General features: G+C 40.3%; 1 long non-coding RNA gene across 1 annotated transcript; it reads right to left on the bottom strand.

Annotated features, from left to right (window-relative positions):
- Positions 1-5662: 5662 nt before the first annotated feature.
- LOC142861160 (uncharacterized) lies at positions 5663-6931 on the bottom strand. Its single transcript, XR_012912538.1, has 2 exons — positions 6848-6931; positions 5663-6603 (listed from the first exon to the last, which is right to left on the bottom strand). It is a non-coding gene; the product is annotated as an uncharacterized LOC142861160 (long non-coding RNA).
- Positions 6932-27676: the final 20745 nt, after the last annotated feature.

Genomic DNA, 27676 nt, shown 5'->3' with positions numbered 1-27676 from the left:
CCTGGTGCCTTAGTCTTACCAAAGGGACATTGTCATTGGGTTTGGAAGGAGAGGGGCTCTGACCACTTGTGCAGTTGCACCTGTCTAAACCCTCAGTATCAAAGGTCCCTAAAAGGATGGTGAACAGAGAGCATGGGGTAACCAGAAAGGCTTTCAAAGAGAATCAAGTGCAGTATCTGCACCTGCTCAGACTAAACTAAATGTGTGTTAATGGTATCCAGGCAAGATGATGAATGAAATGCAGTAGGAAAGTTGGCTGTTTACAAATACCTGCGGGTCATTCCTCAGAATGTGAAGGGGGGATGTTTTGTTGCTCTAGACAGTAGCAATGGACTAAAATTATAGTGAGGGGACGGGAAAATAAGCTTCTGAGATCCACCTGCAAAAAAAGACTCTCTGCTGTTGGCCGGGCGCGGTGGCTCACGCCTGTAATCCTAGCTCTCTGGGAGGCCGAGGCAGGCGGATTGCTCAAGGTCAGGAGTTCGAAACCAGCCTGAGCAAGAGCGAGACCCCGTCTCTACTACAAATAGAAAGAAATTAATTGGCCAATATATTATATATATATATATATATATATATATATATATATATATATATATATATATATAAAATTAGCCGGGCATGGTGGCGCATGCCTGTAGTCCCAGCTACTTGGGAGGCTGAGGCAGAAGGATTACTTGAGCCCAGGAGTTTGAGGTTGCTGTGAGCTAGGCTGACGTCACGGCACTCACTATAGCCTGGGCAACAAGCAAGACTATGTTTCAAGAAAAAAATAAATAAATAAATAAATTTAAAAAAAAAAAAGACTCTAGCCGCTGGGGGTGGCTGCTTCAGGGTTTACCTCAGCTGCACAAAACTGCCCCCAACAGGGCACACTCTTTCTAGAGTAGCCCACAGCCAAAACTGCCAAACTGCCACAGCCAAGGACACCAAGGCACTCACAGACATTGAGAATGTGATTACAGCTTAAGAAGCTGCACAGAGATACACCATTTCTTCACCCAGAATCAAAGTCAATGCACCCTACCAACTGACACCATCGATAGGAAAAAGTCTTTTCCTATGAAAGCTACTTAGTAAAATTGGAAGAGGCCACTGTTCCACCAGTTGTGCAGAAATCAAAGTATAAACATCAAAACAAGAAAGAGCAAGAAAATATGATACCTCCAAAAGAACAAAACAATTTTCCAGTAACAGACCTCAAAGAAAAGGAAATGTATGAAATGCCTGAAAGGAATTCAAAATAATGATTTTTAAGAAAAAATATCAGTGAGATACAAGAGAATATAGACAAATAATTCAATAAAAATCAGTAAAACAATAGTCTGAACAAGAAATCAACAAAGAGATAGATATAATGAAAAGAAACAAGCAGAAGTCTTAGAGATGAAGAATTCAATAGATGAAGTTTAAAAAATTGAGAGCTTTAATAACAAATATTCACATTATAGGATTACTAGAAGGAGAAGAGATGGAAAAAGTCACAAAAGGACACAAATAAATGGGAAAATATCTTGCATGCATGGATTAGAAGAATTAATATTGTTAAAATGTCCATACTACTCAAAGCAGTCTACAGATTCAATGTGATTGATTCCTATCAAAATATCAGTGGCATTCTTCACAGAAACAGAAAAACAGTCCAAAAATTTGTGAGGAACTACACAGGACCCCAAATAGCCAAAGAAATCTTGAGGGAAAATAGCAAAACTAGAAGCATCATACTGCCTGATTTAAAAACATACTGCAAAGTTGTAAGAGCTAAGACAGCATGATATTGGCATAAAAACAGAAACATAGACCAATGCCACAGAATAGAGAATACAGAGATAAATCCATACATCTACAGCCAACTGGTTTTCAGGAAAGGTGCCAGGAACACACATTGGGGAAAGGACGGTCTTCAATAAACGGTGCTGGGAAAATTGAATATACGTAAGCAGGAGAATAAAATGGGACCTATAATCTTTCACCATATACTAAAAGCAACTCAAAATGGATTAAAGACTGAAACACATAACCCAAAACTATGAAATAACTAAAAGAAAACATAGAGGATATGCTTCATGATATTGGTATGGGCAAGGATTTTTTTGTATAAGATCTCAAAAGCACAAGCAACAAAAGCAAAACTAGACAAATGGGACTACATCAAACTAAAAAGTTTGATGTAGTCAAACAGCAAAGGAAACAATCAATAGAGTGAGGAGATGTCCTATAGAATGGGAGAAAATATGTGTAAACTATACATCTGGCAAAGGATTAATATCCAAAATACATAAAGAACTCAAACAACTCAATAGTAAAAAAAAAAAGAAAAGAAAAAAGAAAAAAAAAGTAATCAAAATTAAAAATAGAAAAAATACCTGAATAAATATCTCTCAAAATCGTCAACAAGTATATGAAAAAATGCTCAACATCACTAATCGATCAACACTGATGTGCATATATGGGAAGTAGCATTCACAAGGTGTCAGACAGGTGGAGGGGGTTGAGGGGATGGGTAAATTCACACCTAACCAATGCAGTGCCCACTGTCTGGGGGATGGGCACACTTGTAGCTCTGACTCAGTCAGTGCAAAGACAATATACGTAAACAAAGTGATTGTACTCCTGTAATACTCTGAAATAAAATAAACAAATAAATACCCAAAAAAGAGATAATCAATGATATAAACAAAATTAAAAACAATAAAAAAATTTAAAATTTAAATGTATAGAGAACTGAGTAAAGCAGATTGCTCTCTATAAAGTGGATGGTCCTCATTCAATCAGTTGAAGGCCTTAAGAAAAGGACTAATCCCCTCTAAAGAAGAGATAATTCTGCCAGCCAATTGACTTTGGACTAGAATGCCACTCTTTCCTGGGTCTCCAGCCTGCTGGCTTTGCCTGCTTCCATGGTCATGTGAGCCAATTGCCTAAAATATCTCTCGCGCGCATTTCTCCATATATATTTTACATATATACATATGAATTATAACATATATATACTATGTTATTAATATACCATCCAAAAAATATCTCTTAGTCCCTACCTCTGTGTCTTTTTTCTTTTTTTATACAACCTGTTGTCCTCTGGGAAGACAGGAATGACACCATCCACTGAGCCCCTAAATTCATAGTCTGTTCTACTCATGTGGTATTTTGCATTGACTAACCTATAATAGGTTTTAGGTTTTATATGTTACAGTTACTTTTTTATGTAGCTAAATTGAAAGTTCCTGGGAGGCAAAAAAAAAAAAAAAATGCCCCATATACATAAACACTAGCTCTCAGCTGCTATCAAAGCACCTGACTTGTTTAAGGGCTCTTTGAAAGTCTGAAGAGGGCTGGAAGGAGTTACTGCACTACCCGTTAAAAGAGGTGTCCAGGAGCTCATTTTTCCTTCCTGTACCAATTCCTGAAGGTCTCTTACAAAATGTACTCAAGTCTCCTCAGTGATGGTATGTAGAAATCATGTGAAATCAATTTCTCCCAACATTCTACCAGTATAGTCTTGTCTCCATGCCAACAAAGCAGCTGGAATTCCAGTCCACTGAGCCAACTGTAGTAAGACCAATCAAAGAATTGCCAGGTTATCTCACTGGTTCATCTTCTGTCCATCCACACCGTTCTACATGGTCCTACACTGTAGCACTTTGCATATACAGTGTTGTCTTTAGACACTTTATTGTCAGCAACAAAACAGAATGATTTACTCAACTCTGGTTCTCAAACATGAGTGGATAGAAAGACCACCTGTGGAATGCTACTGCTTCCCAATTCCCCTTCCTCAAATTCATCCCAGAATTCCAATTCACTAGTTCGGGAGTAAGTACTGGAATCTGCTTATTTAACAAGTTCCCTCAGATTAGCCCTGCTCCACAGACCACTGAGAAACACTAAGGTAGAAAATCTGGATTTCTCAACTAGATTCATTAACAAACTCAATGAACCTGCGCTAAAATACTTATAAGAATAGCTCACTGACTTTTCCCTCAATTCAAAGTTGTTTTCAATTGCTTTAATCCCCTGGACTCAAGGCTGGCTGGTCTTTGCTTGTTGGTTCAAAGCCTTCTTGAAATATGGTCAACTGACAAATTGTTGTTACTATCTACAACATGAGAGGTGCCTCTCTGCCTGCACCCACAGACCCAAGGAAAGAGGCTCTCAGACAATCAAGCTCTCCTAGTCTTGATTACATAATCTAATTCTTATTGAATATAAATAAAAATTATAAAAGACATATGAAGGAAGGCTAAGAAAAAAGGAAATATTTAGGTCTTCCCTCACCTGAGATCGTAAGAGGACAGCCTATTTATATAGATTCAGTTTTGTGATGCTTTTGTGACTGTTAACCAAAGTGCAGCTGGCCAATATTTTTGTAAGAAACAAGCCAAATGCACTCAGAACCATGATCTAAGAATTCTCTGATTCTCCAAACCACAAAGATGAGTTCCTATGGCAACCTCAACCAATCTAGAACCAGCTCCACTCTGCAGCTTACACAAAGCTTAGCTTATTAAAATTCTTCCTTGCTATGTAAATTACAAAATAAGGCTTTTGAGATGCAATAGAATTCATATCACATAGTGAAACAGAAAGTTGGGAATGATTCCCTTGAGGCAAGTATGCCAGGTAAGACGCAGGACCACAGCAAGAAGACCTCTCATGTTTCTGCTGCTCTGTTCATCCTCACTGCATCAGATCCTGTGTTATTTCCCCCTTTATCACATTCTAATCATTGCTTAAATGTCCTGATTCAAGAAAAGGTCCAAAGACTATAGGAAGCCTCTTTAAGACAAAGCTGGCAACTAAACTTGGGTGGTTCATACATTCAAATTTAAAATAGAAAAGAGAGAGGAGGCTTCCCTTGCTGATATGAAAGGAGCATAAATGTTTCCCAAAGTGGGTTCAACTTAAGCAAAATTATGGTTGCTTGAAACTTTCCAGAACAGAATGAAACATTATAGTCAGAAATAGGCACACAAGCCAGGAAACCATAATAAGTACACAACACAAAGCAATAGGTTTGAACACATGAATGGACATGGCTGTGTGCCAATAAACTTTATTTATACGACCAGATGGTGCGCTGGATTTGACCCTGGGGCCATAGTTTTCAACCCTGGTCTAGACTAATAACAATAGAATTTGTGATAATTATTTCTGCTGGAGGAAACAGCAAAAAGAGAGAGGAAAGAATGTTGATATTTATTAATAACTATTATGTGCAAAGCAGGGCCCAGTCTAGGTTGAGGTAAGAGAAGTGTCTAGAACACAAAACTTAAGAAGGTGATCACCTCAGAACCCTGAACTCATGCGATCCTGGTGCCAGGCATTCAGATATGTTTAAATTGATTGCCTGATTTCATGCTCACGGCAACCACGTGGAATAGTTATCAACCATGCCACCATCTCCCCTTTTACCAATTGAGGAATTTGAGATTCAGAAAGGTTAAGCGACTTCTTCAAGGTCACCCATCTCAAAGTGGCAGCGTCCGAATTTTAACCCAGTATTCAATACCTGTATTCTTTGCAATGATCATTTGCAGGCAACGTGCAGGCAAACAGCATTTTGCACAAGGAGCACGATGTGAACAAAGACACAAAGTTGCAAAAATTCTTAGAATGTTTAGCTTTTTAACTAAAAAACATTAACAAGGTTTACACTTTGGTAAAAGGGGGAGCTTTATTTCTCATAGAGGGTAGCAGCCTGTTGGGCAGCCATTTCAACAAGCTGGAAAGCCCCTGGCCAGAAGCCAGGAACATGTGCTGCGAAGAAAGAGACAAAAGGAACAGGGTTTTATACTGAGCAGGGTGGTCAAATATACATGTTCAACAAGTTATACCAGGAGTCATGAATATTTACGAAAAGAGAGACCATGTACATTTGTGGTTGTGCTTTATCTCATCATGGCTGGGAGCTCAGTTTTAAGGTGTTTCTGGGATCCCCTTGGCTGAGACGGATCCATTTAGTTAGCAGAGGGGCTTAGGATGTTATTTTTAATTCACAAGCTTCATCAAAGTCTATTAAGGAATGAATGAGCCATTGTCTGAATGTTTTAGGAATGTCATTAATCTGCATAGATATCGTGAGCTTGGTGAAGAAGGGCTCTGGCGATGAAGAAGAGTCTTTGGACTGTAGCCAGCAGTGGGCACTGAAGGGCACCCTCAGAACACCAAGGTGTGGGTCAGACTCTGAGAGCTTCTGCTGTGTCTTGTGCCCTGATCCACGCCATCTGGATCCTCATGGTACTCAAGACCCAGGCGACAACTGTAGGAATCCTGGCTGTGTCTCTATGCCTGGTCCCAGGTCTGACATATCTTTTTAGGACCCATTCCTTCACTTGTTAATTAACTGATATATTCTTGCCCTCAGTATCCACTGAGACCCTTCTTCGGTTCAGGCTTGGTGCAACGTGTAGGCGATTAGAGACAAGTTCACATAGCTTTGATCCTCAAGGAGCCCACAGTCTAGCAAAAGATGCTGTGTAGTAGGCAGATGTTGCTAGAAGAACCAGCCCATCTTACCCCACCAGCCAACAGAACCAGCTGAGGGAAGAGAATGCCCTCTTTCCCAAGAGTGTAATCCGATGCCAACAAAGACTAATCTCAGATGCGCTGCAAGATCATTGTAAAGTGAAGAGAGGTATGGTTAACAGTAGGTAGCATAGACACTTACTCCTATAGGCCTGAGCAGACAGTTTCTTTTAAATGCCAGTATTATTATATAATTTATATACAGTAAAATATACAGATGTTAAATGCACAATTCAATGAGTTTTCTCAAATGAATACACATGCATAGCAAAAGGAAGGGTGGAGTTTCAAAGGGCTAAGGAGTAAAACTGGAGGCAAGACGTACCAATTCTGCTTGACATAATAATGTACATTGTTGACACCACAGAATCAAAGGGCAACTGTCAGTGTGACAGGAGGCTGAGCCCCCATTGGAAGAAACAACAAGAATACATTTTAAAGAAGTGGGATATCTAATTTTCTGTTTTAAACCATTCACATTTTCTCATTGTACAACTCTTCCTTTTTGCCAAATCTTCAGACATAACTTCTACCCCTGCAAGGCCTTGTCGGAGTGAGTTTTGGTGCCTGTGTGTGGCTCTGTGTGTCTTTGTATAAGGGTGTATATAAATAAAAGAGTTGAACCCCACATCTGGGCCACCATCCAGGTGTGAGATGGGGAGACAATCTCCACATGTACAGCTGAGAACAAGAATCCAGTGAACTTTCCTTTCACCACAACTACGATCTCGCATGTCTCTGTACGCACACTGCTTTAATTGCTCTCTGACCCACCGTCCAGGTTGGATGCTCTAGAAACAGATGCTGAGATGGAGCTGGGATATAAGGTGTTTTCTAAGGAATAGGGATCAACACCTGTGGGAGGTAAGGGGAGGAAGAGTGGGCAAAGGAAGATGCCAAATTGGAGTACAGGCCACCAGAAGCCTCAGCCAGTCCTGCAGGAGCTCCAGAATGAATATTTGCTTGTCACCCACCCCACCTCAGTGCTGGAGGCACGCTATTTTCATGACTGATGTCCAGGTCAAAACTGACTTCACCATCTACTCTTTGCTTAATAGAAACTGGGAGAGAGATTTTATCATATATGTAGACTAACAAATGTGTAAGTCAGGGGTCCTCAAACTTTTTAAACAGGGAGCCAGTTCACTGTCCCTCAGACAGTTGGAGGGCCGGACTATAGTTTTTTTAAAAAAACTATGAACAAATTCCTATGCACACTGCACATATCTTATTTTGAAGTAAAAAAAAAAAAAACAAACAGGCAAAAACACCCGCATGTGGCCCACGGGCCGTAGTTTGAGGACGCCGGGTGTAAGTAGTTGGAGGCCATTCCGGTTCTGCACAAACCATCAATTTGACCCAAACAAACAAACAAAGCCCAGTGGAGTGTTCCGAACCAGGACGGCCTTTGTCACTGCACCAGCAGAACTCAATCCTAGAGCTGCTTTTCCTGGCTAAGTTCTGGGGGCCAGAACTTGGACCTTCAATACCAGTCTCAATGCACAAAACCAAAAATGAGATGTGAGAGGTTTAGTTTGACAGCCAAAAAAAAAAAAAAAAGAAAAAAAAAAAAACCTCCCAGGCCCCTCTGCCTCTTCTCCATACACCTCTCAGCCCCACATGTCTTCATCTCCTTCTTCCTGAGCCTCTGTTTGGCGACAAGCAGTTGGCGTCTTCATTTCTCTTCAAGAGAAGCCCTAGAAAGGTAAGTCAATCCACACAGACTAGAAGAGAGGGAACAAGTTAAACAACTAAGAGCTAGAGGAAGGTTTTAGCGGTTCTGCAAGAATCAGGAGAGGAGGTCACACTTTGGAGTGAACATGTTTCCGGAGACATGAATCAGGCAAGACTCAAAAGTCCAGGGAGGAAGGAGGTGCATTAGCATTAAATAAAAGTCCCGTCATGGGCTGAGGAGCCGGAACTCTAGATCTCACTCATCCCGTGGCAGGTGAGACGGCACCGGCGCAGACTACTGCGTCTGTCGCCAGTCATAGCAGCCTTCCTCTGCGGCAAACTCACAGCAAGCGCGCGGTGTGATAAAACGTCAGTGACAAATCCAGTGCAATCAGGTGGGAAATCCCCCCTGAGTAATGGCACTGCCTCATCGCTCATTCCCGACCTGCCACCACGTCGCACCGCTCACGCAGGGAACTCTGCGCTCTGCGGCCTGCCACTGGGCCGTGCGCAGGTGAGCCTTTGAAAGTCTTCCTCCCAGGGCCCCCGGGCACTGAGAGGGTTAATCTTGTCATGTCAAGATTCTCCTCAGATGCCAGACCAACTCAGCATCAATCTGACACAGATTTCTTTGGGGGAATCTGGGTTAATCTTTCTGGGCGGGCTGTCCATTTGACAGACGGGAAACCGTCCCGGAGCCAGCCTGCATGCCTCCTCCACGACTCTCCCCCTACCCCGTCTTGGAATTAAATATTTAAAAGGGCAATTAAATTGGAAAAAAAAAATCTGATGTTTACAGGCCCTCATAGGTAATTTATAAATGCTGCAATTCCAGGTCCCGTTTTGCTTAAAGAATTTAATTTGGAGAGAGGCTTCTTGGAGGCGCGGGAGCTGTCCCGGATGCCCAGGAGAGACGAGCTGAAAAATGCGAACAGCTTGACTGACGTCAGTGGCTGGGGCAGTGATGGCTACCCAGTTTCCTAAGGATTTCTGTGATCCTCTTTGCATATGTGTTTGCAAACTGCCTTATGCAAGCAATACCTTGCCCTCTGTGTCTGTTTTTATATCTATGTGCTAAATGAGCTCGTGGCCTTAAGAATCAAAAAGATCTAGACTAAATGCAATGTGATATCCTTCATTGGGTCCTAGAAGAACAACAACAAAAATAGACAATAGCAGAAAAGCTAGTAAAATACAAATAAATTCTGGAGTTCCATTATTATTAATGTACCGATGTTAAAGTCGTAGTTTTGACAACAGTACCATAGTCATACAAGATGTTAACATTTGACGAAATGGGGGGAAAAGATATACAAAAACTCTCAGTACTTTCTCTTGCTACTTTTCCATAAATCTAAAATTATTTTTTTTTAAAAAAAAAAGGTATATCTAAAAATGCTAGAGGCCATCAAGCTAATGGTTCCCAATTTCTTTTTGGTCTGAAGACCTGAAAAGCTAATATTTGCACTTAGACAAGCTCTCACAGCTACCACCCAGTGTAAGAAGAGCACATTGCAACCCTGATCCCTTCTGTTCTCTTGCCTCGGCCTTTTATTGCATACGCTTCACCACTGGTAATTTACTTTCTATATTAATCTGTTTACTAATTGTTGTCTGCCCCAGTAGAATGTAAGTTCCCTGAGAGCAGAGAACATGACTACTTTTTTTCATATCTTTATCTCTGCCTCTTAACAGGGCTGGTGGTATGTTGTGTGCAGTAATAAGATCTTGTTAGGTCCACGAATGGAAGTTTCTACTTTTCATTTCCCTTCCCTACTCCAAAGTCCCCCCATTTCTGTAGTCAGTGGCCCTGGCCGTTGTCAAAGCAGACTCCAGGCAGTGTTGAACATAGTGGGGAGAGTGTGATGGATCTTTTCGGAGAGAGAATGAGCTTCATGGGGTGCAGGGCACACCTTCCTCCTACCTGCAATGTGGTTGGTGCTCCCTAAACATCTTTGGGTTGAAATGTCGGTGAAATGTTGAACAAAGAACACCAAATTGATGGGGTTGGAAGACTTCATGAGAACTGAGGAAGGACTCTGGATGGGAAGAAGAAGGAAAAGGAGTCTTGGGGTACAGCAAGAGAAACTTTCTTAAAACTTGGGCATCAGATCTCCAGAAATAAGGATAGGAGGAAAGCAAGATGCAGGAGTCTGGAAGATTCCAAACCAGTGGTCAGGAAAGAGAGTCTAGAAGACCTACTAATTGCCTTACCCCAGACAGGGTGATCAGCCAGGACACCCAACTTGTTCTTCTCCATCAAGTTATTCCTTCTCTACTGCATGCATGCTCTCTCTCTCTCTCTCTCTCTCTCTCTCTCTCTCTCCTTCTTCTTCTTCTTCTCTGTGTCCCATCACTCTTGTCTCAGAGAAGAAAACATCAAGCAGCTCATCAGTTCTGACCTCCTCCCTGCAGTTGCCATCAATCCAGATCAATTCTTCCACTAGTAATAATAAGGTAATTATAATAGCAGGGATTGACTAAAGATCCATTATGTAAAGACTTGACTTTTATTAACTGTCTGACTTAGACTTTACAAACAACATCAAGGAGAAGCAAAAATTAGTATTATCCTTATTTTTACAGATGATGAAATTGAGATTCAGAAAATTTCTATTATAAGGTCAGAAAAAATTCTTGCCTAAGGTCTGCCAGCAAGGACATTGCTGAGGGCAAGATTTGTGCTCCAGTCTCTGTGACTCTAAGACCAGCTTTACTCAAATGCTTTGGCTGGCCATGACCGAAGAATCAACATCCTCATCCAAAGGATGGTGTGGAGGTCTCTGTCCTCTGCCTTCAGACATCTCTTATCTATTGTCTTACTACCAACGTACTCAACTGGGCATTGTCTCTCGCCCTTGACTGCCTCCACCTGTCCAGCCTCCTTATTCCACCAGAATAACCTTTCTAAATAGAAGCTCCAATCCTGTTACTCCCCTTTCCAATTTTTTTCATGGATCTCAAGTATCAGCAAAACTGAGCATAATTTGTCCCTATATGTTGGCACTCCAGTTCTGTTTCTACCTGTGTAATTGTTAGCATATCACCTAAGCACTATGAAACCCAGTTTCCTCAAATCTAAAATGCAAATTATAACCCCTATAGCCCCTACCTACTTGGAGGGAGTAAATAACATAATATGAGAATTGCCTAATACAGTGGCTGCCCACAGAAATGACTTGATTTATACTGTTATAAGGTCAGTTAGATAGGTAATCTCTGGAACTGAGGAGAAAAGAGGCACAGGGGGAGAAACAGAGAGGCTGGGATGCAAAGGTTCCTTCAGGTGGAAAGAGATTTCCTAGAAGTTCACGGCATCTTCCAGGAAATGAGCTTTTGCTTTGGCTTGTCTTCTCCAAAACAATGGGATATGTGTAGCTCAGTGTGTAAGTGGCTTTGACAGACGAGAACAGAAAAGTTTTCTTAGTAAACGGATCCAGTCTGTGGCTGGGAGGTCTCTCTTAGGATATGGGGACAGACAGAAAGCACATTTCAGCCTCTGTCCAGATGCAGCCAGACCATGAACTTGGGCCTGACGCCATAAGAGAGCTCCATAAATACACCCTGGATGTGCCTCACCATTTGTTTTCCTTGGATAGACTCTTTTGGAGAATACACTTGCCTGGAGGGTAAGTAATTTGATGATCAAACAGCTAATGAGTAGGAAAGCATAGATCAATCAGAAACTCTAAATCTAGAGCCTGCAAATGTATCTATCAAGCTGTATTCCCTTGGGTCAATATTTCAAAAAAGTTTGCAAAATTTGTGCTTTCACCCAACTACAAGGCTGCACAGGCAGGAACTATATCATATCCTTTGGAATTCCTGATTCCTTATGCTTACAGTTGTGTATATTTCAATTAACAAAGTGATGCACATTATTGTTTCATAATAAATGCAGATTATTTTGTTATACAGAATCTTGCAAAACGTGATAGAGTGGAGGTGGCTATTGTAACAGAATGGACCCACCAGTTTAGGAGTTTACTTTGGAGTCCTTCAAATTTCTGATTTCATTTCTGATGCTGGGAATTTGAAGATTGATATGATATAGTCATTGTCCTCTCAGAATATATGATCTTGTTGGGAAGATAACTAATTATACAAATAGTGTCTGGTTAATATGGTAAGTGCAAAGTTACTGCCATGATGAAGAGACTATGGGAAGGTAGAGAAGGATTCTTTCTCTAGCTTCACATAGTAGAAGGTAGAGAGTTAAAGAGGGGGCTTTCCAAAAGTAGTGATGCCTGAACTAAGTTGTAAAGGACAAGAAGACCTTACCTTTCCAAAAGGAGGCTAAACAGGCAGAAGACGTGGCATGAAAAAGAAAGTAGAAAGATATATAAAAGTACAATACCACTGGCGCAGAGATTGACAACAGCTGTCCAACAAATTTCTGAATTAATATGTATTATAGCAGATCTCCATTGGGTGAGTCACTCATTCAACAAGTATTTCTTGAGGACCTAATATATGTTTAGCCTATCAATGGGCATCTAGAATATATAGCTCAAATGCCATGCCCCAAACAATTCACATTTTAGGAAACAAAATGATTGCAACACTGTGCAATGAGCTTTCAAAGACCTCACCCCTAATATGGTCTAGACCAAGAGCCTTATTTGGAAGAAATGCCTTGCAAACATTTATTAATCTTGCCACTGGATATGTGTCCATTCACTTAATTATTCCTTAGTCAATATTGCTATTCATATTCCCTACCCCATCAACATTTTAATTAATATTTTTAAATCTATTCAGAAAAATGTCTTTTTTATGCTATTTTATGCTTGTTTTGCTAAGCTTTAACTTCTTAAGTCAATGACTATATTTTCACTTTTCAGGATGAAATTTAATTGTATATATTTAAAATTAGTATAGGGATATTATCAGTACAATGATGAACATTATTACTCTCTGTTATATTGGACACCCTACCTTTGTCTCTATGGTTTTCTTTAAATAGGAAAACATACTTCAAGAGCAGAATGTACTCAAAAGGGTCTTTTGATATATTTTTATTTTTTTATTTATATGGTTACATAATACATGTGTGTCTTTATAGGGTACATGTGATATTTTGATACAGGCATACTATGTGAATTAATCCAATCAGTATAAATGGGGTATCCATCATCTCAGGCATTTATCATTTCTTTATGTTAGGAACATTCTAATTCCACTCTGATAGTTATTTTAAAGTATACCCTAACTTATTGTTGATTAAAGTCACTTTGTTATGCTATCAAATATTGTTCATTCTACCTAACTGTATTTTTGCACCCAGTAACTATTAACACTTTAACCCCCACTCTCCACTATCCTTCACAGCCTCTGATAACCATCATTCTATTCTCTGTCTCCAGGAGATCAATTTTTTAATATAATATTTAATTCCCACATATGAGTGAGAACATGTGAGATTTGTCTTTCTGCGCTTGGCTTATTTAACTTAACATAGTGTTCTCCAGTTCCATCCATGTTATTGCAAATGGCAGGATTTCATTCTTTTATGGCTATGTTACAGTCCATTGTGTATATATAGCACAATTTCTTTACCCATTCATCCGCTGATGGACACTTAGGTTGGTTCCAAATCTTGGCTATTGTTGAATAGTGCTACAGTAAACATGGGAGTGAAGATATCTTTAAGATACACTTATTTCCCTTCCTTTGGATATATGCCTAGCAGTGGGATTGCTAGTCATATGATAGTTTTATTTTCAGTTTTTTTGAGGAACCTGCATACTATTCTCCATAGTGGTTGCACTAATTTACATTCCCACCAACAGTATACGAGGGTTCTTCTTTCTCCACATCCTTGCCAGCATTTGTTATTCACTGTCTTTTGGCTAAAAGCCATTTTAACTGGGGTGAAATGTTATCTCATTGTAGTTTTGATTTGTATTGTCTGACTAATGATATTGAGCATTTTTCATATACCTGCTGGACATTTGTGTGTCTTATTATTATTGAATATTAATGCTGTGATTGTGTTGCCTAGTACTATCTCTCATAAAATTTGATATGTACTTTGTCTACTATTTTCTAAATATTAATAATTGATAGTTTTTCATTAGTCATTTGATTAATTGAGGAAAGAGATTTCCTATTTTGCTGCAATTTCCAAGTATTTTTTATTTAAACCTATTCTTTCAACCTCTAGAATTTATTTTACTCTGGTAAAAGAATATGAGCTGTTTAATTTCTATTCATTAGAATTTATTGAGGATTTCTTTATGGCCCAGAATATGTTAAATTTCAGTAAATATTCCTTGGACTTTGTAAAGGACTTTTTTTACTGTTATGGAAGCTAATGTTAAATATTCATATATTCATCCTAATAAATGTAATACAAAATTCCATAAAAATTTGGATTTTTATCCTTAGAACCTATGAAAAAATGAGTATTTCATTTCATCTTCCTTGTAGTTAGATTTAAAATTTCTTAGTTTATTTTTAAAGCATTTGCTTTATGCCATTTGACAATAATATATGAGAAATATAATAGTATAGAGAAGACTATTATAGCATACCTTCATATAATAACTTTTATCAGCACAAACTACTCTTTGTCCTATTTACTGTGTTGTGCTTTAAACTGTATTCCAGCTGTTATTAATTGTCTATTCCTGCTTTTTGTTTGTATCTGCCTGGAATATATTCTTTGATAATTTTAGCTTTAATTTTTCTCAGTGAACCTTTAGATATAGTTCTTGTAAACTTCATCAAGTTGGATTATTCTTTAACTCAATTTGATTTGTCATTTAATAAAAGAATTTAAACCACTTGTATTTATCCTAATAACTAATATATCGACTTTCCTTTTATTTCTGAATGCTTCCTTTTTGGTTCTGTTGGAGAAGCTAAGAATGAGATAATTAAAATGAAATTTCAGATTTCATTTATTACCAGATGCCCAGCTTATACTATGTCAAATCTACTATGGCTAAAATTTTTTTCCTTCATTTTTTGGACTAAACAAAGTTGTGCTCTCCTCTCTATTTACCTGGCCCTGGGGCTTTCTTTATCAATTGAGTGATGTCACCCATTAATAAGTGAAGCTCATTTAATAGCTTATGGTGCTTTAACTTCCCCCTGAAGACATGCGGAAACACATATAATTTTAGAATTAAAATGATCTATTAGTGCAGGGCATGAGAAATGATCAAAGCTAGATAACCGCTACTGAGACATCTCATAAAATCAGAACACTTCAGTTTATGAAGTTGTGGTGACTCTCATTAGAAGTCAGAAACTTGTGAAGAGAAGATAGAGACCTTCCAGAATAAACATCCCCAAATTCAGGCAGAAAGCTGCCAACTTTGCTGGTATCTCCAGATAAGTTTGTCTCTAACACTACTATATGATTGATGTGAAATGTTGGTGTGAGGAGGAAGCAGATATCAGGAGCATATCCTAAAATGTTACACTAAACAAACAGATTCTCATGACCCAAATAAGTCCACGTCAAAAATGTACACCTTTGGGACAGCCCGGTCAAGTTAGCATTCTTTTCTTCTCCTTCATATCCCAGTTTGACTGATATAATCTGAGATTTTTAGATTATTAACAAAAAAAAATTTTTTACATTATTTATTTCTTTAATTTTACAGGTACATTACATTATAATCATAGTAAGAAGAGTTATCTATATTAAACTTTGTGTTTTATAGTTTTAGATGTTTTCTTCTAATTCTTTAATACAATAATTTCCCATTTTTTTGTGTGTTGAATCTTCTCTAGCAGGTTAACTTACATGAGAATTTTTCCCTTTAAGTGAGTGTTGACTTTCTGAGCATCTACATTTCTGAACATGTCTTTCTTTTGCTCTTGAATAGGCGCAACTATCTTAGCCAAATAATTTTTACACCTCAGCATTTTCTCCCTTAAAACTTTTCAACCATTAGCTAAAGTATTTAGAGTCCCCCCAAAAGACTCTGGGATCATTCTGGCATTTGTTTCTTCCTAAATAATCTATTTATTTCCATGCATGGATGCTCATAGCAAAATCTGTTTTAACTTTGAAACTCAAAATAATTCCACCAGGCTATGTCTCAGCGCAGCTTGCTGTCTCTTCATCATTTTTCAACACCAGCATGGTGAGCCTATCCATCCAACAAAGCCATGTCTTCAGACCTAAAAAGTTTTTTATTTTCTTTTTGCATTTTGTCTCTCCTCTGTCTTCCCTTTCCATCTTCTGCGATTTCTCCCAGATCCCTGTGCTCTTTCATCCCATCACTGATTTTTTTTAAATGTGTCTTTTCTCTAAGTTTTAAGAAAACTTCTCGAGCTTTTCTTCTCTTTCAGTTATTCAGTTTTCTGGAGTCTTCCTATCCAATGCAGTAGTCACTAGCCACATTGTGGCTATTTAAGTTTAAACTTAATTTAAATAAAGTAAAATAAACATTTATTTGCTCAATCACACTTTACAAGTTATTGACAGTGACATGGGGCTGGTGGCTACCAGTGGATAGTGAAGACATAGAATAGCATTGGCAAACTGAAACAAACACAAGGGGCAAATTCAGCCCATGGCCTTTTTTCTACACCTAGGAATGGAATTGCGGGGTAGTGAAGATAATTCTATATTGCTTTCTTGAGAAGTCTCCAAACTATTTTCTACAGAGGCTGTGCCATTTTGCATTCTCACCAGCAGTGTGTGTGAGTCCCCATTTCTCAATTTCTCCACATTCTCGCCAGCACTTGTTGTTTTCCTTCTATTACTTTTTAAATTATAGCCATCGTGGTAGGTGTGAAGTGGTGAGTGATATCCATAGACTGTTTTTGTACAGCCCATGGGCTAAAGATTTTATTTTATTTTTTTATATATTTAAAGATCTGTTTAATAAAAAGTAAAGAATATGCAACAGAGACTGTATTTGGCCTCAAAGCCTAACCTATTTACTATGCGGTCTTTTACAGAAAAGTTTTCTGACCCTCTATATAGAACATTGCCACCATTGCAGAAATTTCTATCGGACAATGCTCTGAGTGTCTAACGGTCTCGGTAATGATTCAATTGCAATTTCAAAGTCAGTAATCTTATATTTTCATCTACATTCATCTTTACTAGTCTCAGAGTTTTCCTGCTTACTCACACTTTTTAGAAATAATATTCTCTAGAATATTATTGAGAAGGCATACTAACCTGTCTGAAATTTTCTTATAAAATGGAGACATTTGCTCTGATGATTCACCTAGGTCCCCTTTTGGATGGTATGTTTTATCTTTTCATATGCTTGGAGAATTTTCTCTCTATGCTAAACCCAAGAACCAGAATTGGAGTTGAGATTGATTTTGGCAGAGGTGGTGTGAGTCTCTATCTTGTTCTTCAAATACAAAAACAGTTTAGATTTACTTCTATTTAACACCATCCATTCCAAAGTCCAGTAGCCAGGGCCAAGTGGAAACAGGGCCCATGTTAGACAAGTTTTATCCTCTCTCCATGAGATGGTTCCTCTCCTTTATTTGGAAGCAGCCAGAAGTTAATTGCACAGTGCCCACCCTGTTTGAAAGGCCCAGCTATACAACCAGGAGTCAGCACTGGGACAGACAGTATTCTCTGTGCAGCCTCCTTGCCAAGAATAAGTTCACAGTGCCTGGCATGACCACCCAGGTGACTGGTGGGCTCAGATGTACCTCCCAAAATTTCTGTGGTCTTCCTTTCCGATCATCCCTCGTTTATTGATAATGTTGTTCTCCCACTTTCTTTTCCAGGTCCTTCTCGGGCAAATTCTTGCTTTACATGTGGGAAGTAGCTGTTTGGTTCATCCTTCAATCCATTTTCCTCTGAGATGTATCTTTCAGGAGCTCTTTGATAATTCTGACATGTGAATGGCATCTTTCCCTTGTTCCCATGGCTGACACACCATTTGTCGTCACATCCTGTTGGTAAGTATAGTAGGGCCACCAGTACTGTGGCAAGCTATTCATGCTCACAACACCATTCATCCACAATTATCTCAATTTAGGTTTAATCTTTATAGTTTGGGTGACATATTTCAGAAATAGGATGTGTTATCCTCAGTCATCTGCACCTTTAGAAGTCCTGGAGTTTAGAAACATGAGGAGAGAGAGCAGACATCTCCAACCTACTGGCACACGCTTAGCCCCATTCTAAGAAAAAGTGCCCGCAAGAAAACCAAAACCTTTAAACAAATAACAGATGTTGCAGATGTTATAAGAGCATTGTGTTTTCCTGGTACTCAAATTTCTGGATGAATTATGAAAAGGAATGCGTCTTTCATCTGGATGTTTGACAGCGTGTAGATGAAACACCCGCTAAGACAGTAGGCACTAAACAAATATATGGTGAAAAATGGCTGGCTGGCTGACTTGCTGAAAGACTGGATTTTTCACTTCTCATCCAGATGTTTGGGCTTCATGGAAGCACTAGCAGGGTCTGCCAAGCTGATTTGTGATCTCTGAGTGAAGAATGATACATGAGCACAGAGCATTATACCAGCAAATGACTACATGGCACTGTTGTACTTGAAATGAGGTCTCGCCGCTTGCAACCAAGGCATGTGACAGACCTGCCGGTCCATTTCCAAGTGCTTCTGACAGAGGAGCCCCCCATTTGCATACATCTCAGCGTGCCACATGCTGAAACTGTTAAGTTATTATTAGTACTGATAATGGAGTCATCACTAGGACTGTGTTCATATTTCTAATGTTGTCACTGCAGATTGTTTTGCTGTTAAGGAGAAAGCCTATCAGGCATAAATATTTATGCCTGGATAGATGTCAGATTCTTTAATCAGAAACTGGATTGGTCTTAATTGAATCTTGGGGACAAATTTAGGCTCAATGTTGATGGTGCAGTTTTTTGCTCCTTGTGAGCAGGGCTCTCTCAGTCTATCCCCGGGATTCCCAAGACAGGAGCCTCTGTCATGAGCAGGTGGGTTACCGCTTAAGGGGTGCCGGAACCTTAGCTGTGTTAGAAGTGGTCCTTTTGGAGGAAACTGATGGGGTTTTATGGGACCAGATGAAGGAAGTGCCCCTTGTCTAGAGGGCATTTTACAAATAGGGCTTATTTCAAGCAGGCACAAGGCTGCAATCCCCATAAAGACGAGGACTGTGTCCTGATGACTGTCATCCTTTCATTGTCTGTCTGGTCCATTACCTGGAACAAGCTGACCCCACAATATGTGCAGAATAAATGAATACACGATGACAAAAGGCTGTATAGGGGAGAATTCACAAAGCAGTCAACTCTCGGTCGCGGGTCCAGCACCCAGCGATTGGGGACACATGGACCACTCAGGACAGTCTTTCATTAAGGACCAGGTGTAGTGGCTGAATTAAGATCTCAGGCTCTGGAGCCAGAGAGCCTAGATTCAGATCCCAGCTCTGACCCTTTCTAGCAGAGCATCACTGGGCAAGTCATTCAGTCTCTTTAGTCTAGTCTCTCTTCCCCATAGGGTGGTTGTGCATGTTAATTGCAATAAAAGCACCAGCTAACATTCTCTGGACTCCTACAGTAGGCCAGGTATTGTCCCAAGTGTTTTGCACGTTCTATCTAGTTTAATCCTGACAACGGCCCCAAGGAAACAGATCCTAATATTAGCTCCATTTTGGAGACATACAAATTATGTGTTAGGTCCCGTGCTCAGTACTGATCATAAAGAGATTAAATGGACATGACCTGTGGCTTCAATTTACTCTTAATCTAGAAGAGTCTGGACAGATGGGGAAGAATCCTGCCCAGCAAGGAGAGAGGCTGGCACGAGCTAGGTAGAGTACAGGGAACTAGATTCTTAGAAAAGTAACTGAGGCAGAACCCGTGTTATGTGACGGGACAGGGAGGGCTGCAGGGGTGTGCTAAACTACCTCAGGGCTCACAGAGGGCTGAGGATTCTGCATCAGGAAGAGTGAAGTCCTTGAGGCAGGCAGCTCAGTGAAATAGAAAAACATGTGCCTTCAATTTAGGCACTTGAGGGTCCAAATGCCACCTTGGCCATTTTCTCACTTAGAATCTCAGCTACCTGATCTCCAAAATGAACAGAATAATGCCCACCTCAAAGAGTTGCCGTGAAGATTAAAAGAAATCAAACATGTAAAGTGCAAAGCATATAGTAAGTGCTCAATAAATGCAGCCCTCTTTACTTTCCAGCTGATGACACTGAGAACGTAGACTAATGTGACATAGAGAATGTAGACTCAGGTAACAGAAGTCACTGAATTCAGGGAGCAGTTTGGAGGAGAAGAGGGGCTGATGTTCTCTGTAGGCTCACAAGACATGAAATGCCCAGCTACCTAGTTGGATTGGTTGTGCGTGTTTATAAATGTCAAAACAAAGTGAACTCTTTGAGTGTTCTTACCAAGCACAGAAGCTGGGGCCTGGGTGGTGCTCAGGAAAGGTTCATTGCTTGAATGAATCGGTTGAGAGAGCAATGAGTGAGCTGGTAGATTGAGGAGGCAGGTAAGCAAACAAATGAATGGCCAGAGAAAGAACTGGTCTATACTGTTAATAGTCTTGGTAAGAATGTTCTCTCTAATTGTCACACCCTGCCCTAAATAAAGGGAAGGACCCCTCAGGAACTAGTCCTTCCAAGCGAGATATATTTTCTGAGGGTCTTGATACTAATTGGATCCATTTGAGATGTAGATGCTAGATGAAGGATGTCTTGGCTAAAAGGAACCAAGGAAAACCAAAGTCTCCTTCCATATCGGTGGAAAACAGCTTCCACTGCTCCAGCTAAAATTCAGTGCATGACAACAAAAAGGTCATAGCCCGCACCAGACCCCAACACGGAGCCCTACACTTTGTCTGTCATTTATCCATTGTTTTATAAAATGCCAGAAACATCTTCAGAAAGAAATCCATCACACATGCTTTCAGATAGAAGTAAAATAAAATACCAAAGACAAGACCCTCCAAGTCACGTTTACGAGTGAACTGGCCGTTGGGTTGTTGCGATGCCTCAACCAGCCGATGCCGGGTGGTCTGTACCCTCCGGCGCCCTCGCCCCTCTGCTGGGTTATTCGAAGCTGAGCAAGAAGAGATGTTCACTGTTTTCTTCTCATTTCCGGGCCCCTTGGTGCTCCCAGATGTTTTAATTATAGAGGAAAGGGAGCGGATGATTCTGGCCATATGTCTCCACTCCACACAAATAAATCTCCTCGCTGTCCTGTGCAGCTCTGCGGCGCTGCGACTGTCCCACCGAAACGGATGCTGTCGGGCCTAATCACTGTCTTCAATCCTTCAGTGAGCATGTTAATTCAGGGAACACCGGCTGGGACTGTTGTCCCAGGGACATACTCAATCTAGAAACAATTAGGCTCACATGACAGCAAGATGCTGCCCCTCCTCTGGGGAGCTGGGTGCTCTCTCAGACTGAGCTGGGAGAAGCCCTCCGGGAGTCCAGCAGGAAGAGCCAGGCAGGGCAGGGCCACCACCAGGGGAACAATTTTCAGCTGGGACTCGGGCAGTCCTCACAGCACCTAGGAACGCAGGCACTGGGCTGGTATCTACGGCATGCCCAGGGGCAAAAACGCCCTGCCCTCCCAGCAACTCTGGGAAGGGAGATGTTCCAGACATGTAGCTGTAGTTTGCACACACAGACACACACACACACACAGACACACATACACACAGACACTACAGTGAGCTTTTCTGAGGAGCTAGCAAAAGCTGGCAAATATATTTAGCGCTCTGATTCAGTTCCACTAAATGCTAAATTTGCTTTTAATCTGAGCATCGCCACACATAGATTAAGAACAAACCCAGGAAAATTCTATATGGTTTTGGTTACCAATATAGTTCTCTGTTTTCTACAATGCCATAGTATCCCAGAGTAAATACAGAGGAAATTGCAGAGGGATGAGTAGTTTCGAAGTGTAGTAAACACGGTACTGAAGCGCATGCATCCTCAGCACACATCTTGATGAAGTTTTGCACGTTTTTACAGCCATGCCACCACACAGAGGTCACAGTATGACCACAGCCAGCACCCCAAAGGCCCGCCCCAAACCTTTCCCAGTCAAATCCACCCAAAAGCAACAAGTAGTCTCCTTAATCTCCATGGATTAGTCTGTCTCTTTCTGAATTACACATAAGTGGAATCACATGCCCTTTTGTGGGCAGCTTCTCTTGTGACAGTATGTTTGGAGATCCATCCATGTGCGGTGGGTACCAATAGTCCTCTCTTTCTCATTGCTGCATAGCATTTCATTGTCTGAACATACCACAATCCATTCTACCGAGGATGAATGTTCGGGTGGTTTCTAGTTTGGGGCTACTATGATCAATGCGGTTATTGTGAACATCGCTGTGCACATGCCCTCATTTTCTGTGAGCCTATACAGGTCTGGAATAGGGTCTGAGTATAGAACAACTGGCTCTTGAGGCCAGGGTCACATGCTCCAATATTACCCCAAGCTAATGTCTCACTCACATGGACAACAGATGATCTAGCTAAAACACATATTCGTTCTGATCCTTTAAAACCCCTCAATAATGCCCCAGTGCCTTTGAGATAAAATCTGAACCTTCCATGGCCTGTGGCCTGGTCTCTGTCCTCTCCACTGGCCACAGTGGACACTTCTCAATCCAACTCCAGTCTTCTGCCCTCTCCCTGTCCTCGCCTTTGCCTAGGAGGTCCTCTTAGCCTGGAGACGTGCTTGTTCTTTACTGGCCAACTGCCACCTCTCCTTTAGAATTCAGCATAACTGTCACTTCCCCAAGGAACCTGCCCCACAACTTGTTGTCGGTTGGTTTCCTTTTCAGTAGTTTCTTTTCTCCATTCTGCTGCTGCTGCTAGATATCTTGGCTTTGATTGCTTCTGTGCCCTAGCCTGTTCAGATTTGTTCTATTCTGTTCTGCTTTGATCTCTTTGCTTACATGTCATTTCAATTAGGAAGCTTTGCTGAAGCCTGTCGTTCCCTAACGCCTGTATTCAAAGCGTAATTCCTTCTTGCAGGCATTCATTCAACAAACCTTTACTGAACACACAAGACCCCTCGTGGGTAGCAAAGTAGGGGTGAAGGGAAAAGGACCTCCAAGGTACGTAAGATGTAGTCTCTGTCCTTGGAATCTTCAATCTAGAGAAGAGTATGGGATAAGCAGCATGGGGTGGTAGGCAGTGGATGAGACCTAGAATGAGGTAGACATAGGTTTGAGTTTTGGACAGCCACTGAGTGCTGTGTGAGTGCTCCATGCAAATTTATCAGTCTCTGAGCTTCAGTTCTTTTATGACGCTCAGGGCCATACTGATGCTTTGAATCTCTGGTATCAATGTTGACTCATACCCTGTGCCCAAGTAACTTTCAAATGTCTGTGCATTCGCCTTTTCTGAAGTCAATGCCCATAGATCCCGTTGAGGAAGCACTGCAGGCATCTTCACCATTGACACTTGCTAGAGGACTGCAGAGAACTTCCAATGGAAGACCTGACCACAATCAATGGATTTAGTGTCTAAAACTGGTTCATTTCCAGAAACTAGGCAAGTGATCTTAACTTTTAATTGGAGGGGTTGCCCTCAGCCTCTGGGTCATCTATCCTTGATATCTTCTGATTTATAGATCGAGTATTATAACTGTTGGCTGATGATCTATCTTGCCCCTAGGGTCACCTTGCTCTATTAACCATCCCGTAGCTCTCTGCAGACCGGGCTCCTCTGGCTGCCACTCTAATTTCATTATCCTTTGAGATAACTGCACTCGCCTTCGTCTCTTCTCAATAATGCTGGTGCTCCCCTCACCAGCACATACGTCATCACTTTGGTAAATGGAATGTCCTTTGGACCCCCCATGAAACATAATTAATTGATGAGTTTCCCTGCCTTATTTAGCAGATTCCCTCTTGCATGACCTTTTGGTCTCTTCTTGCAATGCTTGACATAGCAGTTCTAGCATTTCTGGTTTACTAGGCCATGACTTTTTCCAAGTTTCCAAGAACCATCTCAGCAGTGTGTTTAGATCCTCTCCCGCAGTCTTTGGCAAGGTGTTAAATCCTGTGTCATAAGAATGTGCCTCTATTTCAATAAAATCTCCCATACCTAACTTTATGTTTCCCTCACTTGATCCAGCTCCCTTAGGAAATCCAGTCTCATGCATTTCCCCCGTGGTCCTGCTGGTATGCATTGGCCATATTTCCTCCCTTAGTGGGAAGCTTGGAACTCCCCTCTCCAGTTATTTTGTAATTTGAACATACAGATGTTCTTCTTGCCTGTTCTGATGGCAAGAAGCAGAGGTAGGGGTAGATCCTGTAGCTGGATGTTATTTTGCAAGGCAAAGAGGTCTCTGGATGATCTTCGAGCATAGGAAGCACTTGGCTTTGACAGGGAGGAGTGAGCCACTTCTATGGGCCAGAGGGTTCTGGCAGGTCTTCATGTTTCTGAGTACATCAACCCAATTTTTCTTATCTCAAGTCTCAGGATCCCAGTTCTTTCTAGCCAGATCTCTGAGTTGGCATGGCAGATATGCTAGGATTGAGAATGTACCCTTCTTTGGAAATCTGCAATCCTTATAATTATGTTCTGGGCCTGATTATCAGTGTTTTCTGTTCATCTGCTGTAGGAGATGAGACTTTTTTTTCTGCATTGCCAAAGAGGCCCTCTGACTTTAACCCTTCATGTTCTATTGGTGGTTAGCCCATTCTTGGGCTTTCAATAGACCTCTCTAATGCTTTGATTGGCCCAGCAACAGCCATCCTATTTCATTGTCCGTATAATTATTACATCCCTCCAATTTCTTAAAAATTGAGAAGTATTGCATTCACCTCTAGTGTGTTATTTTCTATCAGTATCTTTTAACAATGGCATCATGACTTCCTGCTAGGGACAGTCAGTGCTACACCTACTATCACATATAGGTGCTTACTGTCAGCTGGCTATTGGGTAATCCAGCTCCAAAATCTCATTTCAGAGTCAGATTACTTGACCAATTCTGCTCCCAACTTCTTATGTTGGGTTCTCTGAGAAATAGACTTTGAGATGTGGCTTTATAGGCTGGAGATTAGGAAGTGCTCTTAGGAATGGCACTGGTTGGAGAATGTAAGAAGCATAACTTGGCAGAAGGAAAAGGCAGACCATGATGTGATTACAATAAAGGTCTCAGATGATTACAACAGGGACCACCGTAGCTAAGATGGCCTTTTAGATCTGTTTCCTACTTAGGCGAGGCCTTTGTAACTCCACATTGACCAGTTATTGGATAGAAGGTATCCCTCTCTAGGGAGATGACATGACCTTGGGAAAGACAGCTCTCTTTGGCCCAGTGGAATTCCCAAGAAGGATCAGCTATAAGCCATCAGTAGCCAACCCTCAACAGTGGGGGTATGAAAGCTTCATTTGCAAAGGAGTGACCTAGGCAGCGTATGACAGCATCCACTACAACGTACGTAAATTGTAAGAAATAGGCAACAAAAACAATAATCACATTGTGAAGACCTTACTAAATTATTCAATGTCATATAATATCCCCCAAAATATGTGTCTTTGGAGGTTAAGGAAGTCACTATTATGGATTAAAGATGAAGAATTACAAACTGAGATTGGACTATCAAATACTATGAGAAACTTGATGAATTCAGGAAAGGACACCCAAGAATGTTTGCCATGTGACATGATTTTGGATTCATTCATTCAACAGTTTTTGGATGATAACCCACAACAATCTGGATACTGAAAATAAAACAGAGAGAAAGACAAGGAAGTTGCCGACCTTCAAGAAGAAGACAAGAAGTGAACAAACCACACATCAATAAGTAAGATAATTTCAGATAACAACAAATGTTTTGAGGTTAATAAAACAGAGAAATTAGATAGAGTGATAGAAGAAAAAGAGAGGCTGCCTTCCACGGAGTGCCCAGAGAAGGGTTCCAGGGAGAACAATATTTAGGTTGATCTCTAAGTGATGAGAAGGTGCCAGCTACTTGAGAATCATAGGCAAGAGCATTCCAGAGAGGCAAGAGAGAGAATAGAAATTGCAAAGTTTCTGAAGCCAAAAAAAAAAAAAAATGTTCATTTACATATTTGAAGAACTGAAAATATGAGCCTCTTGAAAAGCTGTCTACAGATATAAAGAAAATAGAAACTGTGAACACCTTGAAGCCAGAGCCGGGTAAGTTAAACCTTTATTTATTCACAGAGCCTTCTGCATGACAAAGTGAGAACATGCAATATTTTACTTTCTGATTGTTTTACTTAAGATGGCAGCCTCCAGTTCTATCCATGTTGCTGGAAAATTCATGATTTCCTTCTTTATATGGCAGAATAGTATTCCATTGTGTATATGACCCACATTTTCTTTATCCAGTCCTCCACTGATGGAAACTTAGGTTGATGTCTTATCTTTGCTGTTGTGAATAGTGCCCTGCTAAACATATGAGTGCAGGTATCTTTCTGATGTAGTCATTTCTTTTCCTTCGGGCAGATACCAGTGGTGGAATTGCTGGATTGAATGATAGCTCTGTTTTTAGTTCTTTGAGAAATCCACATAATGTTTTCCATAGAGGTTGTCCTAATTTACATTCCCATCAACAGTATATAAGTGTTCCCTTTTCTCTAGATCCTCGTCAACTTGTTTTTTTCTTACTTTTTAACAATAGCCGTTCTCATTGTGGCTTTAATTTGCATTTTTCTGATGATTAGTGATATTGAGCATTTTTTCATATGCTTGTTGGCCATTTGTATATCTTCTTTAGAAAAATATCTATTAATGTCCTTTGTTCACTTTTTAATGGGGTTATTTTGTTTTTATTGTTGTTGAGTTATTTGAGTACCTCTCAAATTCTGAATGTTAGTTATCTGTCAGTTGCCTAGTTTACAGATATTTTCTCCTATTCTGCGGGTTGTCTAGTGACTCAGTTGATTATTTCTTTTGCTGTGCAGAATCTTTTTAGTTTAATTAAGTCCGATTTGTCTATTTTGGGTTTTATTTGCTTGTGTTTCTAAGGTCTTATTCATGAATTATTTGCCTAGACCAGTGTCCAGAAGAGTTTTCCCAGGTTTTCTTTTAGTATTTTTATAGTTTCAGGTCTTAACATTTAAGACCTTAATCTATCTTGCATTACTTTTTGTATATGGTGAGAGATAAGGGTCCAGTTTCCTTCTTCGGCATGTGGTGATCCAATTTTCCCATCATGATTTATTGAAAAGATTGTTCTTTCTCCATATGTTTTTGTCACCTTTGGCAAAGATCAGTTGGCTGTAAGTATGTGGCTTTGTTTATGGGTTCTCTATTCTGTTCAATTGACCTGTCCATTTTTATAGCAGTACCATGCTGCTTTGGTTACTATAGCCTTGTAGTATCTTTTCCAGTCAGATAATGTGATGCCTCTACTTTTGTTCTTTTGGCTTAGAATTGCTTCAGCTATTCATGCTTTTTTGTTGTTGTTGTTCCATATGAATTTTAGGATTTTTTTCTAATTCTGCAAAAAATAACATTAATATTTTGATAAGGGTTGTGTTAAATCTGTAGATTTCTTTGAGCAGTATGGTCATTTTAATGATATTAATTCTTCTGAGCCATG

The sequence above is a fragment of the Microcebus murinus genome, chromosome 16 (genome assembly GCF_040939455.1).
Source record: "Microcebus murinus isolate Inina chromosome 16, M.murinus_Inina_mat1.0, whole genome shotgun sequence".
Classification (NCBI taxonomy): Eukaryota; Metazoa; Chordata; class Mammalia; order Primates; family Cheirogaleidae; genus Microcebus; species Microcebus murinus.
This window is presented reverse-complemented; position numbering and strand designations above follow the sequence as displayed.